Here is a 16,224-nt window from a genome sequence, read left to right as displayed (position 1 = left end):
GTGTGTGTGTGTGTGTTGGGGGCCATAGTCGCAGGATGCTGAGGAGCTAGAGGATGGCACTGTGGAGCTGAGTTGGAGATAAGGGTCTGAGCCTCACTCTTCAATGGACAGACACTCATTTACTCCCCTGTTTTCAGTACAGTTCCTCATTCCTATCCTTAGTAGGGTCTGGTGTCCCCTAAACCAGCATCCTTGGCATAGCATCTGCTGAGAGTCAGCTACCCATTTGCAGCTGCAGAGCTGGGGCACTTGCCTGGTAATGTGGGCCTGGGGAGAAGATAGGGGAAGGGAGTGGTTAAGCTTGTAGTGACTTTCAACCACCCTTCCCAGCCTGCCTCCAGAGGTACCTGGTACCTCCAGTTCCAGAAGCTTCCAAGATTCAGCACTGCATGATCTCTGCTTATTTGCTGCTGCCTCTGCAGGCACTTATTAGAGAGGAGAAAGCCAAGATCCAAATCGGCTGTCCTTGTCTGTCCATTCTCCATCCCCCTAAACTTCTTGACATTTCCTATTTGCTGCTGTTCCCTCTCCTGTTTATGTCTTATTTGTTTATAGCTTTTTTATTTTCTCCCCCTGACTCTAGTGAGTTTTGAGGACTGAGCAGAGATCACCATCTACGTGGTTAGCTGGAAGTTTGCTTCCTCTTTTAGCCTTAGTCTCCTCGTCTAGAAAGTGGGGCTAGTAATAGTTTCTACTTCAAAGTCTGTGGGAGTTAAGTGAGAGAGTGCATGGAGCATGCTTAGCATGGGATCTGGCAAAAATATCCAATAAATACTAGGAAAAACAGCCAAACAAAATTATTGGCCTTGTTCTTGGGTCCTTGTAAATTCCTAGAAACAGTGACATAGTTCAAACCACAGAGCAGAGCTTCTAGCTTAACGTTCTGCTTGCCCACTTCTGATGCTTGTCTTTCCCCTAATACTGAAAAAAGAAGCAAAACTTGGCATTTACCCACAAAGAAAGGTAGACCAAAGCAACACTCTTCAAGCTTTACTGTGTATTCCACTCACTTGGGCTCTTATTAAAATGCTGATTCTGACTCTGTTGCTTTGGGGTGGCTGAAGAATTTGCATTGGTGCTGATGCTTCTAGTCCTGCTGGTAGAAAGACCACACTACGAATAGCAAGAGACTAACTGGTAGAAACTTATCCTGTGGGCCAAGACAGAGCAGGAAAAGGGGAGATATCCTCCTGGGACTCCATTGGCTGGTGGTCTTTTAATGGGGGCTTTTGTCCTTCAGGATTGAAATCTAGTGGGAATACTGTGGGTTCCTCTAAGTGGCCACAAGATGTCATAATGTCATTACATGAATTCTCCCAGAAAGGTTCAAGTCTGGGTGTCAAGTTACATCCCTTAAAGCAGAAAATGGAAAGTGGCAGCTATCTAATCAGTGCTGCTTCTGGGATCATCCTCAGTCAAACCTTCCTCCCCAGGGTAGATGTCAGGCTGATGGCAGAATCTTTGTCTTACCATCTTTTCCCACTCTGACTTTGTTAATAGAGTCACGGGAGAATCACGTGGGTCCTAGAAACAGGGTCTGCCATGAGAGAAGACTGGTCTCTTTAGAAACATGAAGTTCAGAATTTCCTATGGTATAGCTCACAGAACCACAATCTGGAGGGATGCTTTTCATAAACAAAGGTCCTCTCGAACAAATCAGCTGGGGAAATGCTTCGTGTTCGATCTCCTTCTTTAGATGTCCTAGATTCTGAAGATGATCATGTCAAAGGCTTTGGTAAGACCTGCAAGAATCCAGCCTGGTTGATATCAGTTACTCCTGTGCTTCTCAAACACCTTCAACCATGTCAATCCTCCTCCTTTCCATGAATACCATTAAAACCTACAAAGTATTTTAGGTTTTAATGCAACTTTAGCAGAACCAATGGTTGTACTTTCACACTGGAAATGGAGGCCCATGTGGCACACTTAAGGTAGGGTAGGGAAGAGAGATGAGTTTGAGGTCACCTGGCTAGAAACATGAGCTCTCTGCATTTCGGAAGCATCAGACAAACAACATCATCTCTACCATGATCATGGCCTCGTGTACTTTCTTCTTCATATTAGTTGTCTGACTTCATTTACTCTCCCTAACCATTAGGTGAAACCGTAAGAAATTGCTGTTTGTGGAGGTAGGGAACAATCAAATGCCAATAATTTCACATGGTTCCAGCTGGACTAGCGATTGGCACACTATGGTCTGTGGGCCAATCTGCCCCAGCCCTGTGTTTGTGAATTAGGTTTGATTGAAACATAGGCATCCTCTTTTGTTCATGTATTGTCTATGACAACTTTCATGCTTTGCTGGCAGAGTTGGGGAGTTGCCACAGAGACCGCCAGGCCAGTAAAGCCACATTATTTACTATCTGCCCTTTTACGGAAAAGTTGCTGCCCCCAGTGTAACTGCTAGGTAGCTCCTTGAGGAGAGAATCCACAGATGAGAATCATTTTTGTAGCTTTTCTGCTCCCCACAGCAACACTGCACCTGTAAATAGTAGGCGCTTATTAAGTATTACAGTCTATTTTCTGCTGCTGTAACAGAATACCACAGACTGGGTAATTTATAAAGAAAAGAGATTTATTTAGCTCATGGGTCTAGAGGCTGGAAGTCAGAGGGCATGGTGGTGGCACCTGCTTGGCCATCTGATGAGGGCCTTCTTGTGGCATCATAATGTGGCAGAAAGCCTCACGTGGTGAGGAAGCGTGCACATGTGATGGAGAGAAAACTCATCCTTTTATTGGGAGAACGCTCCTGTGATAACTAACCTGCTTCTGTGAAAACAGCATTAATCCATCCATGAGGGCAGAGGCCTCATGACCTAATAATCATTTCTCAAATGTCCCAACTCTTAATACTGTTGGAATGGCCATTCAATTTTGACATGAGGTTTTGGAGGGGACATTTGAACCATAGCAATCAGTACTGGATATAGAAAAAAGCCACGAGCCTTATTCCTGGAGAAGGATGATACCTGATCTTTCATCTTCTTCTCCAGACCTTTGGCTTCTGTGTCTTGACTCACTCCCAGATGTTTGGCAGGCAAGCTCCTACTGCTGCCAGTGAAGTCAGCTTCCTCCTTTTTGAGGAAAAAATTCTCCAAAAAGTCTCTAAGAGCCCCTGGACATCAATCAGCTAGCTCTTAGAGCTGTGTGGATGAGGATGTATAAATGAAGCAAACATATGGATTATATTTCCATCAAAATACACACAGGCTCCGAAATTCAGTGGGAAAAAGCTTGGCAAGGTCATTCCATTACTTGGCCATTTCCAAAACTGTTTGAGGAAAGTCTGATATATTTGATAAACCTCAATCACAGTGTGGAATTAACCTTTCTCTCCCCAGACTGTGCAGGAAGCTCAGAAGGAGTGGGGAGAAGGCCACTAGATTGAACTGCTCCTTCCAAAGCTTCTTGAATCTGACTCAGCGAATCATTGGCAGCTACTTGTGTCCTTTAGGGAGTATATTTCTTTAATCCCCCATGGAGGGGCAAAATGGGGGCAATGGTATAATTTGCTAGGGTGGTATTCTCATTTTCCTTCTGATAGATGCCTAGTGTTGTTTAAAAAAAAACTAAATTAAAAAAATTGATTACACACCATACATGTTTATTGTCAAGAAAATGAGAAGAGACAGATGAGCAGAAAGAAGAAAATCACAACTGGTCTAGTGTCATTTGACAGTGATGAGGCAGCCAAACAGTCATTGTATGCTTACATATTTGAGCAGAGCTGGGGGAAAAATTGGGGAATAAGAATGATCTTGCTTAAAGTGCAAGGTACCTTTGGAGGCTGAGAAGACATGAACACATTCTTAGGGCAGAGATGAGGAGCTAGCGGGGTGGGAGGCATCATTCCCTGATTTGGATTCTGTTTTAAGCCTTTCAGGTTGGTAATTTGAAGGATTCTGCCCTTTACCCTAAGCCACTGTGCCTTTTAACTCTGGGGCGAGTCAGGAATTTGGCTCTCTGCACCAGGAAAACATGAATTACTGTAACTTTTTGTGGGCCGATTAGACTTTGAAAATACTAATATTTTTGGCAGCACAATTGAAGGGACGGGGCTGCTGGCAGAATAGAATCATTTACTGCCTTGACTAGCAAAAGTCCCACTCGTGCCAGTAAACACCAGAAATGGGAGATGGGGAGGTTGACTTGACCCTCACTTGTGCCTCTTATTTTGTACTCATTGCAAGGTGTACCTCTGTTATTTTTTGGTGCAATGCAAGACCCTGCTGAAGAGTTACGTTACCCTCAAACAGTTTCCAGACTCTCTTTCCCTTTATACCTGCCCCTCCAGAGGATTGAATGCTGTATAGTTCTCTTCCCGCTTTCCTTGCAGCCAGAGTGGCTGGGCTACCCAGATATAGCCTGTGAGTCTTCTTGGTGCAGCATTTGGGAAATCTTCCTTTTTCCTGTGCAGAAGTGATTGATGCTTTTAGGTTGGTGCAAAAGTAATTGCAGTTTTTGCCATTAAAAGTAATGGCAAAAATCGCAATTACTTTTGCACCAACCTAATATTTTCATAAGGCCAGCTTATTCCCAACTTAAGCATGGATGAGGTGCCTGGAGCTGAAGCAGCCATCTTGTGTCCACAAGAGAAAGGCCTAGAGAATCACAGAGGTTGGTCCTGAAATCATTGAAATCAGTGTCAGTGACTGCCTTCCTTCAGACCTTCTGTTAAGTGAGAAAATACCCCATTTTCTATTTAAAGCAGCATGAATCAGGGTTTCTGTTATTTGCAACCAAATGGCGTCTTGGCAGATGCACCACATGACCCGCTCAGCTTGGCACAGAGACCGATGCCCATCATCGTTTATAAACTTAGTTGTGGCAAAAATATACTTTATATTTTGTTCCAAGTTTGGTGACTGTGTCTAGGTCTCAGCAGGGAACTGATGATATACTCAAACAGCGTAATTAAAGAAAGTTTAATGAAGGCACCAGTGGCAAGGGTATTGGAAGATTTAGGGCAACCACAAGAGATTGGTTAGTGCCCTGGGGCTACCAGCTGGGAGCTGTTCTCACCCTTAGGCTAACAGGGCAAGGAAAGGAGCCAGAAAGAGGAGTGAGAGAAGGCTGCCTGACAGGAGTGTGCCCTGGGGTGGAGGGATGCTGCCAACTTGCAATGCAATAAGCACCCTGGCCTCTCTCTTTCCACCCACCAATCTCCTGCCAGTAGTCCCCTCTTCTCCATGGGGAGTATGTTCCCAGATCCCTAGTGCGTGCCTAAAACCATAGAATACTACTGAACCGTACACACACACACAGACACACACACACACACACACATATATATAGCACGATTTCTTTTTCATTCTTCACAATTTCACAGATGCAAGATTCATTCTTACCACAGATCTTAGCAACCTCGCCATACAATCTTTTTCTTTCCTTATTAGGTCGTGAACTTTGATCTTTTCACTTGAAGGAAGCACTTTACAGTTTCTCTTTGGCATACCTGAATTGCCAGCATCAATACTCTTGCACTTTGGAGTCATCATTCACTAAAATAAGTGTTCCTTGAACACAAGCACTAGGATAGCACGAGAGTCGATCTGATCACCGAGAGGGCTACTAAGTGACTAGACGGTGGGGATTGTAGACGGCGTGGATCCAATGGACAAAGGAAGGATTCATGTCCCAGGTGGGCTGAAGTGGGAGAGCACAAGATTTCATCATTCTACTGGGAATGGTGCACAGTGGAAAATGTATGGATTTTTTATTTCTGTGATTTTTTTCCATTTAATATTTTGGGACCATGGTTGACTGTGGGTAACTAAAATCATGGATAAGAGGTGACCACTGTACTAAGAAGAAGCCAGAGGACTCCGTACGGGGCGGCCTTCCGGGACACAGAGCAGGGTAGAGGAAAATGGCAGGTGAATCTGGAGGGGCACACAGGAGTCTCCAGCGTGGTGGCCCACTCATGAAGGGTCTGAGGCATTCCAGGGAGCTGTGCTCCACCAGTTCAGAACCACTGCTCCAGCTCCAAAAGCTTCGCCTTGAACTTGGAGTGCTCTTCGCTCTGTGTCTTCTCTCTAAGAAGTGGTCTCCACCCTCTGGCCAGTGCCCCATGGCTGTGCCTCCAGCTCTGCCTGGCCTGCGGCTAGGGAGGCTTTTGCTGAAGCTGTTCATGGCCAGAGCACCCACTGGGCTGGCTGCCTGGCACAATTCAGGATGCTAATTGGGCACCCGGCAGCTGTGTGGAGTGCTCTGGAATCAGATTGGTTTTTAAAATTCTGATTCTATTTAAATATCTCTGGGGACTTAGATCAAGCCTGTTAAACACAAATCCTTGATACAAAAAGACCAGAAAGGAAGAAGCAGTTCTGTCCCATGTATGAGAGTCTCACTTTCATGGTCTCATGTCATCAGTGACACAACACACACCTATTTCACCCAAATGGGGAAAAGGGGAAAGGGAAAGCAGCTTGCCCAAAACTAACTGAAGCTGGTTCCAAGGACACCTCCCTGGCTGGCCCTGTCCTGCCCGCAATACTTTCCTCTCTCTCACAGGCGCTCATGTCATTGGGAACTTACTCCTTGGAATTTCCACCTCACCAGGGAGCCTCTGTATCCTCACTTTACTGAGAAGGAAACTCAGATGCAGAGAGGTTAAGTGACTCACCCAAGGCCATAGACTCATAAGTGGCATCTTCAGAAGGAAAACCCAGGTCTTCTGATGTCAAAGCTTGTCTTCCTAACCAGTTGTGTCTAGCTCTGGTTTGCTCAGGAGAGCCCAGAACAGCATGTGAGAAGCCCCTCTCAATGGGGGTGTGAGCTTTGGGCTTTTTCTGGCCTGAACGAAAGTTCACTTTGCACTCCAAAGACTCAACAAAAATCAAAGTAACCATGGTAGAGAATAGTCATTAAGAGCACTTGGGGTCAGGCAGACCACACTGAGTTCTTAACACCCTTTGAGCCTTGACATTCTCACCTCTATAATGGAGCTGTACCTCTCTTAGGTTGTATTTTCCTCAGAAGCTGATCCTGGGACAAGGATTCCAGTGCAAGTAGTTTATTTGGAAGGTGACCCCAGGAAACACTAGAAGGGGCATGGGGAAGTGAGTTGGGGAGGAGAAGGTAGCCAATATTAGGCGTATTATCAAGCAAGTCACCACAATGGGTGACTGGAGCTTAACACCCTTGGGTATACTGGGCGCCCCTGAAGTTCCCACAGTGAGTTATCCCACTCAAAGAGCAGAGGAGCTGGGGTATTGATCTTGCATCACCCATTGGCTGAGGGCTGCTCTGGGGTGATATTAATTCCTGGGGGACTGCTGGCCTGCTAGGTGAGGCAGCAGAGCCAGTGAGAAGAAAGCCTTTGACAAAACAGCGCAGGTGTTGGCAGATGAAGTCGGGCCAGAGTGCACCGTGTTTAAGGAGCCAGGCGCTGCTAGCGTCTCAGATGCCTGCCCCATAGAGTTGCTGTGAGGAGGCCATAAAATAATGCCAGGCACCTCATAAGTGCTCACTACACCAGGCCCTTAGATTACTCTTATTATTATTGCCATTACCATTCCTGTGACTGCTACCAACTCAGGGCACACTGAGCAGCCAATTTGGTGCTTGCCATGTGTCTCCCACTGATGATTTTTGACATCAGAGTCTTTTGCTTTAGCCAAACATTGTATTTCCCCTAGGGACCATCCACTGGGCAGAAAGCTCTGAGCTCCTGGCCCATGGGATGAGAATTCTAGCCAGGTGTGTTTCCCAAGCACAGGAAAGAATTTGCCTGGTAGGAGGAAATCGGGCCTGGCTGTGTTCATGGGCCGGGCTCGGTTTTCTCCAACTCTTTGGAGAGAAGAGAAAAGCACCACCCCCTCCCTTCCGCAGCCAGGGCAGCCTCCAGCTGGCAGCCGGTGCCCGCGTGCACAGCCAGGACCTGCGTGCAGCTGCCCCCTCCTTGGGCTGCCTGCCCTCCTGTTGTTTCCCTGAGGGCCCCCATAGAGCAAGGCCCTCTCTGGGAGCTGCCAGAGGGTGGGTTGCTTCCTCCAAGCCCTCCTCCCTTCCTGTGTACCTTCTGCTACTTCCTCTTCCCACCCCACACCCCCCACCTTCCTATTTCTTTGTCATCCTTTCTTTGGGCTCCTTGGGGAGGGGTTTTGGTCAGGATTATTCCCACATCTCCCCTCAGAACCACTGGCTGGGTTTGCAGCGTGTTGAGGGGGGCTTTTCCCTCCTCCTTCCTTTGGGTCTGTTCCCTCTTGTGTTTGCTTTGATCTCCAACGGATGCCGACAAGTGGACGGGCCCACCCACTGATCTCTTTCACTGTGGCTGAAAAGAAGTGTTTTCATGTTCTTAGGGCTCGTTGCTCTTGCTGCCTGTAGAAGGGAGCGATGCTGGCTGGCGATGGAGCTGCTGGAACCCTGCAGATGGAAAGAGCTGGCAGTGCTGGCTGGGTTGTTATGAGGGAGCTGATGGTGGGGGTGTGGGTTTGCTGCGGACCGAGGGTTGGAGACAGGCAGGGTGCTGGGGTGGGATGGCAGCTGGTGAAATTGGACAGATCCCTGAGAAAATGTAGCAGACTCTCTCAGGAGGGATTTCCAGGAGCTGCTGTCTGGAAGCTTCCCAAGTACCTGCCATTCAGGAGGAGATGCAAATGAGGAAACAGGCCAGTGGAGCACTTGGATTCAAGTTCTGAGTATGTTACTACCTGACTATGAGGCCTTGAGTAAATAAATGAATAAATAAATAAAACACCCAGTCCTTCTGTGCCAGCACTTTCTGAGTCCTCAATTGGCTAAGTGGACACCCCTTCCACTTAGTTTGGGAGTTCATGGTATCAGCTCTTGCTGCATAAAAAGAACCCCCCAAACTTAGTGGCTTGTAACGACCACCATTTATTTAGCTCATGATGCTGTGTGTGACTCAGCGTTTGAGCTGGGTTCTGCTGGGTGGTTCTTCAGCATTGACTAGGCTCACTCATCCATCTGTGGTTAACTGCCGGGGCTGCTAAGGGCTGGCTGGTCCAGGCTGACCCAGCTGAGACAGTGTCTGTGTTCCATGAGCTTTTCATCCTTTAACAGGCTACCCCAGGGAGTCTCTGGACTCCAGGACAGAAGGACACAAAACCTTTTCAGACCTAGACCTAGGCCTGTCATTGTGCCACTGCTGCATCATTCTGTAGGTCAAAGCAAGTTACAAGGCAAGCCCAGACTCAAGGAGTGGAGAAACAAATTTCACCTTTTGATGGGAAAAGCAGCAAAGTCACATTGCAAAGGCTGACTGCAGATACAGAGGGTGGAATAGTTTTGGCCATTTTTGCAAACAATCTGCTACGCTTGTGAAATAATAGGCTCAAAATCACTTGGAAGAGCAGAAAGTCTTTACTGCAAAGAAAGATGCGAAGGGCAGAAAATCAGCTTAATCCCACAATCCCAAGGAATGCATTGAGAATGTATTTGTCTGTGTAATCCAGTCATTTCTCAGGCTCATGTAATGGTGTTTTGGGTGGAGTAGGAACCAGAATTTGAATGACCAGATGAACAGAATTAGATGAGAATCCTTTTTCTGGTTGTCTATTTGCAGCCTCTAAGAAGTGAAGTCTCCTGACTCATCCACATTTGAGTTTGGACATATGCTACTGGGACTAATGAATTTAGATAGCTTGGATGGTGGTCCAGTTTCGGGGACCCCCATGATGGGGGATGGTGTCTTTCGTGGTAAACAAGATGTCTGACAGCATAAACAGCACAGGGAGGAGCTCTGGGTACTGTATAATGAATACAAGAAACTACCCTACCTCACAGTGGCATATGTGTTTTCTGGAAAGTCACAGCTGTCAACTGAAGGGGAGACATCTCTAAACTCAAATGCTTCAGGGTCTTAAGCAGCTTTGCTGTGTGACCCCTCTAAGTGAGTGTGATGCAGAGAGCATGTCATTCATTTCTTCCAGTTGATGATAGGACTTGCTGGCCACCGGGAGCTGGTGCCAGGAGAGATTTGGGGTTCTGGAGGATGGTGGATTTTCAGCTCCAGCAACACCAGCAAGGAAACAGCAGTTTCAGTGCAAAGAGCTGCGAAATCCCAGCCTTCCTAGCCTCATGGCGCCTGGGTCTCTTTCACAGATACACGCAAGCAGTATTGGAGCCGGAACTGGCCTCTAGAAATGTCGACCAGTTGTCATCCTCACCAGCAGACTACCGGAGTGTTTATTTCTCTTCTGCTTTCGCCAGCTCTGGACATTCTCACTAAAAAATAAAACAACAAATCCTGCATGGCTTTAAGAAGTCTCTTTATACATATGCATACATAGAAGCCGGAGGGTCCCGAAGCCATTCTGATTGGGCAACAATTTGGAAGACAAATGATGACAGCCACATTATGGGGCATGGCCAACCGACTGCCATCCTGCTTGAGAGGGTCGAGCAAGCTGCACACATTTTAATGTTCACTCGGGAGAGCGCTCCTCTCTTCCTCTTCAATTACCCAGCATGGTTACGTGGTGCTTTTCACTCACCAAGCCCTGGAGGTTAATTACTCCACACGGCGCCTTTTACCAGCAGGAGGTGTGCCTTGGCAGTCCTCAGCCCTGCACGTGGCCTGCCCAGATGGGTGGCACATCCCGCCCTCGCTGGCTGCTGGGTTTCAGTTTGTTTTTGTTTATGTTGGCTCCGTTTCAACAGAGCCTACAGATGTGGTCAAACTGGAAAGGGGGTGGGGGACTAGAAGCAAAGGGGGGAAATAAAGGCGCCAATCATTTCTGATATCATCTGATCTGACCAGAACTTTTTGAAGGGGTCAGTGAGAAAAGCCAGGCTTGGTCTGGGCCTCTGCTGCTTTCTATTTTCGGTCTTGTCTCCATCCCACCCAGAGAGTGGGAAGCCCAGGCACTGAGGCTCACCTTAAAGAGCCCGCGCAGAGCTTGCTCGAAGCAGCTCTGATTTCCAGGCCACAGGCAGGAATGGCTTGGTTCATTGGCCTCTTCTCCTCTTGGGGCTCCATGGGACTGGCTTAGTCCTAATGAGAGCTGGCAGACAGAGAGAAAGCAGGGTTGACAGAGAGCTGACTGCCCCTCCCCAGGCAGACTTTTCACCTGGCAGGTAAAAACCATCCCAATTAGCTGCCACAGCAAGGCTGGGCCTGGAGCTCACAGCCCATCCTGTCACCTGCCTTCCCTGGTGGCGGAAGCAGGAGCAAGACTGGGGGGCATGGCGGGTGGGTGGGGGGCTGTAGGCTGTGGGTGTGTGGGAGGACCCAGTTCCCAGAAGAGGCTGCACTTTCTCTGGGGTTTCCACAAAGCCCAGGAGATCTCTTCTGAGACAAACCCTTGCCCCAGCAGGCTTGGGGAGGGGCAATGAAAGAGTTAAAGCCCTCACTTCTTCACCCACCTCCCTGCTCCCCTATGACTGTTCCAGTGGCCCCCCCTTCCTTGTGGGGCTCCTGCGGCTTCCACAGGGAGCCAGGCAGGGCCCTGCCCCTGGCTACATCTGCCAAATGCAAATAGTTGCTAAAGTTATTTAGTGTGTCCTCACGGCTCCTTTCTGTCACTGGTGTTCCCTAGGCAACCGCTGCTGGAATGCAGTCAACTTCTAGAGGTTCTTCACAGGCAGGAATAGAAAATGGCTCTTGCTCACTTCTTGTTTGGGGGCTTCTCTGAGTGGATCCTTACATTGGGAACTAGAGTCCTTGCTTTTCTTATTTGAAAAGAGGACAGCGAGAGAAAGCTGACCAAACTGCCCTCTAGAAGTGGAGGAGGTGGAAATTCAGGGTCCCTTTGCTACTTTCGCTGGATGGAGGTGACCAGGGCTACAGAGAATGGCCTTCAACATGTTTATTTCCTTCTGCCAAGACCTTCCCACAGGAGCGACCTTCCCATAGAGCAAGAGAGGTTTCTCTCTTCTTTCTAAAGATTATACAGATCAGTCAACTTTATCTTAAAGCTATATTTCTCATATAAGCAAAACATTTCTTATAAAAAATTAGAAAATACAGATAAAGTATAAAAAAGGGAAAAATCCCTATACACATTTCCCATAATCCCATCATCCAGAGATGATTACTATTAACATTTTGATTACACGCTTATATTTGTATAGAAGTCTTATACAAATTACCCCCAAACTCAATGGTTTTACAGTGGTTCTCAAACATTTTTGGTCTCAGGACACTTTTACACTTGTAAAGTCATTAAGGACCTCAAAGAACTTTTGCTAGGTCAGCTATATCTATCAATATTTACTGTATAGGAAATTAAAGCTCAGATAATTTTAGAATGAAGAAGGCACACACATGTATTCTATTAACTATCACAGCAATAATGTTATTACACATCATATAACCTATGGGAAAGTCCACTGTACACTCTTGAGAGTGAACAAGGCAAATAACATGTTAGTAGTATTAGCAAAAGAGTTTGGACTTTGCAGATCCTCTACTAGGGCCTCAGGGACTCCCCAGGAGTTCCCAGATCCCAGACCATGCTTTGAGAACTGCTGATTTTAAAACATTTAGAATTTGCTATTGCTTATGAGACCTCTGGTCAGCTGGAGGGCTCTTCTGATCTTGACTGAGCTCATTGGTGTATCTATAATCAAGTGTGACAGGTGAGTGGCTCTGCTGAACTTGGTGACTCCCTTATGTATTTGAGGGTTAGCTGGTTAGAGTCAGATCGAAGATGGCCTCAGTTGAGACTGCTAAGCTCTCCTCCATGGGGTCTCTCATCCTCCAGTGGGCTAGGCTGGGTTTGTGCACATGTCAATGTCAAGATTTTGAGAGCTGGAACAAGAGCAAGAGTGAGAAGGCAAGGTGGGTGGGGAGGGGGAAGAGAGAGAGAGAGAGTGCAGGAGTGCTCATGGCTTCTTGAGGTCTAAAGACAGGAGCACTGACTGTCAATTTCTCTATATTCTATTGACCAAAGTGACTCGCATGGCCAGGAGGTGCAAAATAGACTCTACCTCTTTTTGGGAATTGTGGCAAAGTCACATTATAAGGGGCATGGATAAGGGGAGGGGAATAATTGTGGCTATTTTTGCAGCAGTCTACCACATACCTTATGTTTGCTTAATGGCTGCATTATTTTCCATTGAATGGACATGCTATAATTTATTCAGTCCTGATTGCTGGACATCAAGGTTGATTTTAATTTTCTCCTAATATGAATGAGGCTAGAATGAGCATTCTTGTGCATGAATTCCTAGAAGGGAAATTGTAACAATAAAAGGTATGAGCTCTGTTAAGTTTCTCCATCCATTCTGCCAAATCTCTCTCCAGAGAGCCCACACCAGTTTATGTTCTCACCAGCAAAGGAGGAGGAGACTGCCTGTTGAGAGACTGATTTCTGCAAGTGTGTGTGTGTGAAATCAATCACTTGTTAAAAACTGTTCTTTATGCCAAGTGTAGACAAGGCCTGTGGTCCTCAGTAATTAATTCTGCGGAGTGAAGAGCTACTCTTCAGCCTCCTTCACAGAAATGGCCACAGCTTGAAGAGACTGCTGGGGAGGAGGCTTGTTGGTAGACTGCTGGTTCTGAGTCCATCTATGGGCAACACTTTCCTTTCTAGACCCTCACTGGTCTTAAATAGTTATTTGTTAGAGATTCAAGATGCATCTCTTCCCAAGAGAACAAGAACTATCTTTTTTTTCTTAAAAAATAAAAAACGATAATCAAGAGTGCTAGAAATAGGGGACTGAGCTCAGGAATGGAGTCCTTAGCCCTTGGTGAAGCAGTTTGACCTTGGTTGTGTGATGGTGAGGCTCTGTATATGGGCCAGTTGACTGAGGGCAGAATCCACAAATCTGAAGTTATCCCTGTGTGCCTTACCCATGATATGGTTTGGCTGTGTTCCCACCCAAATCTCATCTTGAATTGTAGCTCCCATAATCCCCATGTGTCATGGGAGGGACCTGGTGAGAGGTAATTGAATCACAGCGGGGGTCTTTCCCGTGCTGTTATTGTGTTAGTGAATAAGTCACATGAGATCTGATGGTTTTATAAGGGGGAGTTTCCCTACACAAACTCTCTTGCCCACCGCCTTGTAAGACATGACTTTGCTCCTTGTTTGCCTTCTGCCATGACTGTGAAGCCTCCCCAGCCATATGGAACTGTGAGTCAATTAAATCTCTTTCCTTTATAAATTACCCAGTCTCTGGTATCATCATTAGCAATGTGAGAACAGACTAATACACCCATTCTTCCCACCTTTTCACCCCATGATTCCTAGTGTCTGCAAGTCAACAAACTGCTTAGTCCACATGGCCCTGTATGTTGTTTTGCTTTATTTCTTACCACGCCCTGTATATCTTCTTGGCCCTATGGTGCTTCAAGCCCCTGCTCACTAGTTTCCAGAATAAACCCTGTTGAATCGTTTTCACCTGGCACCTCTGCTTCTGCTGTTCCCTCAGGCAGAATTCCTATTCCAACCCTCTCTTTTTTCCATTCTTCATCTAGCTAATTAATAAGCATCCTTCAAAACCCAGCCAAAGGAACTCCAAACGTTCACCTGTGAGGGTGTGTTGAGACTCCCAGTCCCTGAATTGACTCATCTAGTAACAGCAGCTCTGGAGGAGATGTGGGAGCCCCGGTTCTTGCTTTATCCTAGCTGTGTGACATTTAGCAAGGCAAGTGATCTCCCTGTGCTCCAGTTTTTCTCTTCTCTAACATGAAAATGACCTTAGACTCATGTTTCATTTCCAGTTATTGCATTAATAGAAGTATGTGACATTATAATTGCTACAAATGCAAAACAAGTGTTTTTTTTTTTTTAAAGTCCTACCTTATGTTCCCTTGAAAAGCAGAGGATAAGACAAGAGCTTGCATGCAGATAATTTCTTTTGAAGAAGTGATTTTTGGGAAAAGGTGTTGGGGGCTAGGGGAGAGGGCAACAGGGATTGCAGTCCAATTTAGGTGCATTAATGAATGCGACACCAATGTGGGCATGGGTCCCTCTGAGGAGCAGTGCAGAATGCACCTCAGCATGCTCTACTCAAGACATAGAAGACGGAAATATTTTTCCCCACACAGGTTAAATTTGCTCCTGCGGTTTGTACCCAAAGTGTTGCTGGGGTGGGGCAGCAAATGGCCAAGCAGGTCTCTAGGGCACCTACACTGCAGCAGAGAAGCCCTAAAGAAAGCAAGAAACACCTTGTGTGGATGAAGTGAAGCACTCTTGGGTTGCCACAGCTCTGGCAGAAGTGGGCTGTAAGAGTGTGAGATGGTGCATAAAAGACGTCGGGCCCAACGCTGAAGTCTACATTTGTCATCCCTGAATCCCGACCTCTAAGCACCGTGCCTGGCATGGAGCAGGCATTAATCCACATGGTAAATGTGGAATGGAGGGAAAAGTTCCTGTTGTATTTCTTCATGGCTTTCAGCCACTGGTTACAGTGGGGAGATGTTTATCTTCTGCCTTTTCTTATTCTATGGTGCTCATGTCTCTTTGGGGACTGGAAGGAGAAGGTGCTCTGCTTATGGAATGAGGTTGGTCAGGCTGACCTCAGTGAGGAGGTTGGGTTAGGTGAGGGCTTTTTCAGTTGTATACTCCAGGGACCTTGTGGAAAAAGCTGCAGAGTTAGGTAGGGTGACCTGGGTGGATCAGGAAACATTTCTTCTTCCTTTCCCATCTCCCATCCTTCCTTTGTTCCTTGTGCTCCATTTACTCTGAACCTAATACCTGAGAATCATCTGAAATAGCAGCAGCCAGCCTTTGCAAAGCATGGCATTTGGCAAAATGTATTCCATGGAATTCCAGTTCTGTTCTCCTTCTCATCAACCAGAGCGGTTCCACTTTTGCCTCTTTTATATCCTGAGATTGCATGTATTTATCAGTTGGGAATTGGGTGCAAGCAACAGAAACCAACTTCTTTAACTAAAAAGAAAAGAAATCTATTGAAAGTGTTATGCAAACCCGAGGTCTATGGCCGAAGAAGTTTGGGAAACAGGGAGTTGAGCAAAGTCCATAGGTCTATCTGTTGGGGGACTTCTCAGGATCTTTAGTCTGCTAATAAAAATCTCCAAGAGAGAAATATCTTTTGCAAAGTTTTCCAAATTCATTACCTCAATCCCAAGACGTGCTGATTGTAAGATGCAGCCACACTTTAATAATAGCCTTCCAGGGTTCAAACCAAAAAGGAACACTATCACATCAGGTGTGCAAATTGATTTTAAGAAGCAACCTGATTTCATAACTTTGTTTATCTGTTTTAAGGCAACATATGCAGAATACTTACCATGTGCCAGACACTATTTTAAGAGCTTTTATATAAAATGACTGACTTAATCCTGTC

Source organism: Pan paniscus, chromosome 2 (genome assembly GCF_029289425.2).
Source record: "Pan paniscus chromosome 2, NHGRI_mPanPan1-v2.0_pri, whole genome shotgun sequence".
NCBI lineage: Eukaryota > Metazoa > Chordata > Mammalia > Primates > Hominidae > Pan > Pan paniscus.
This window is presented reverse-complemented; position numbering follows the sequence as displayed.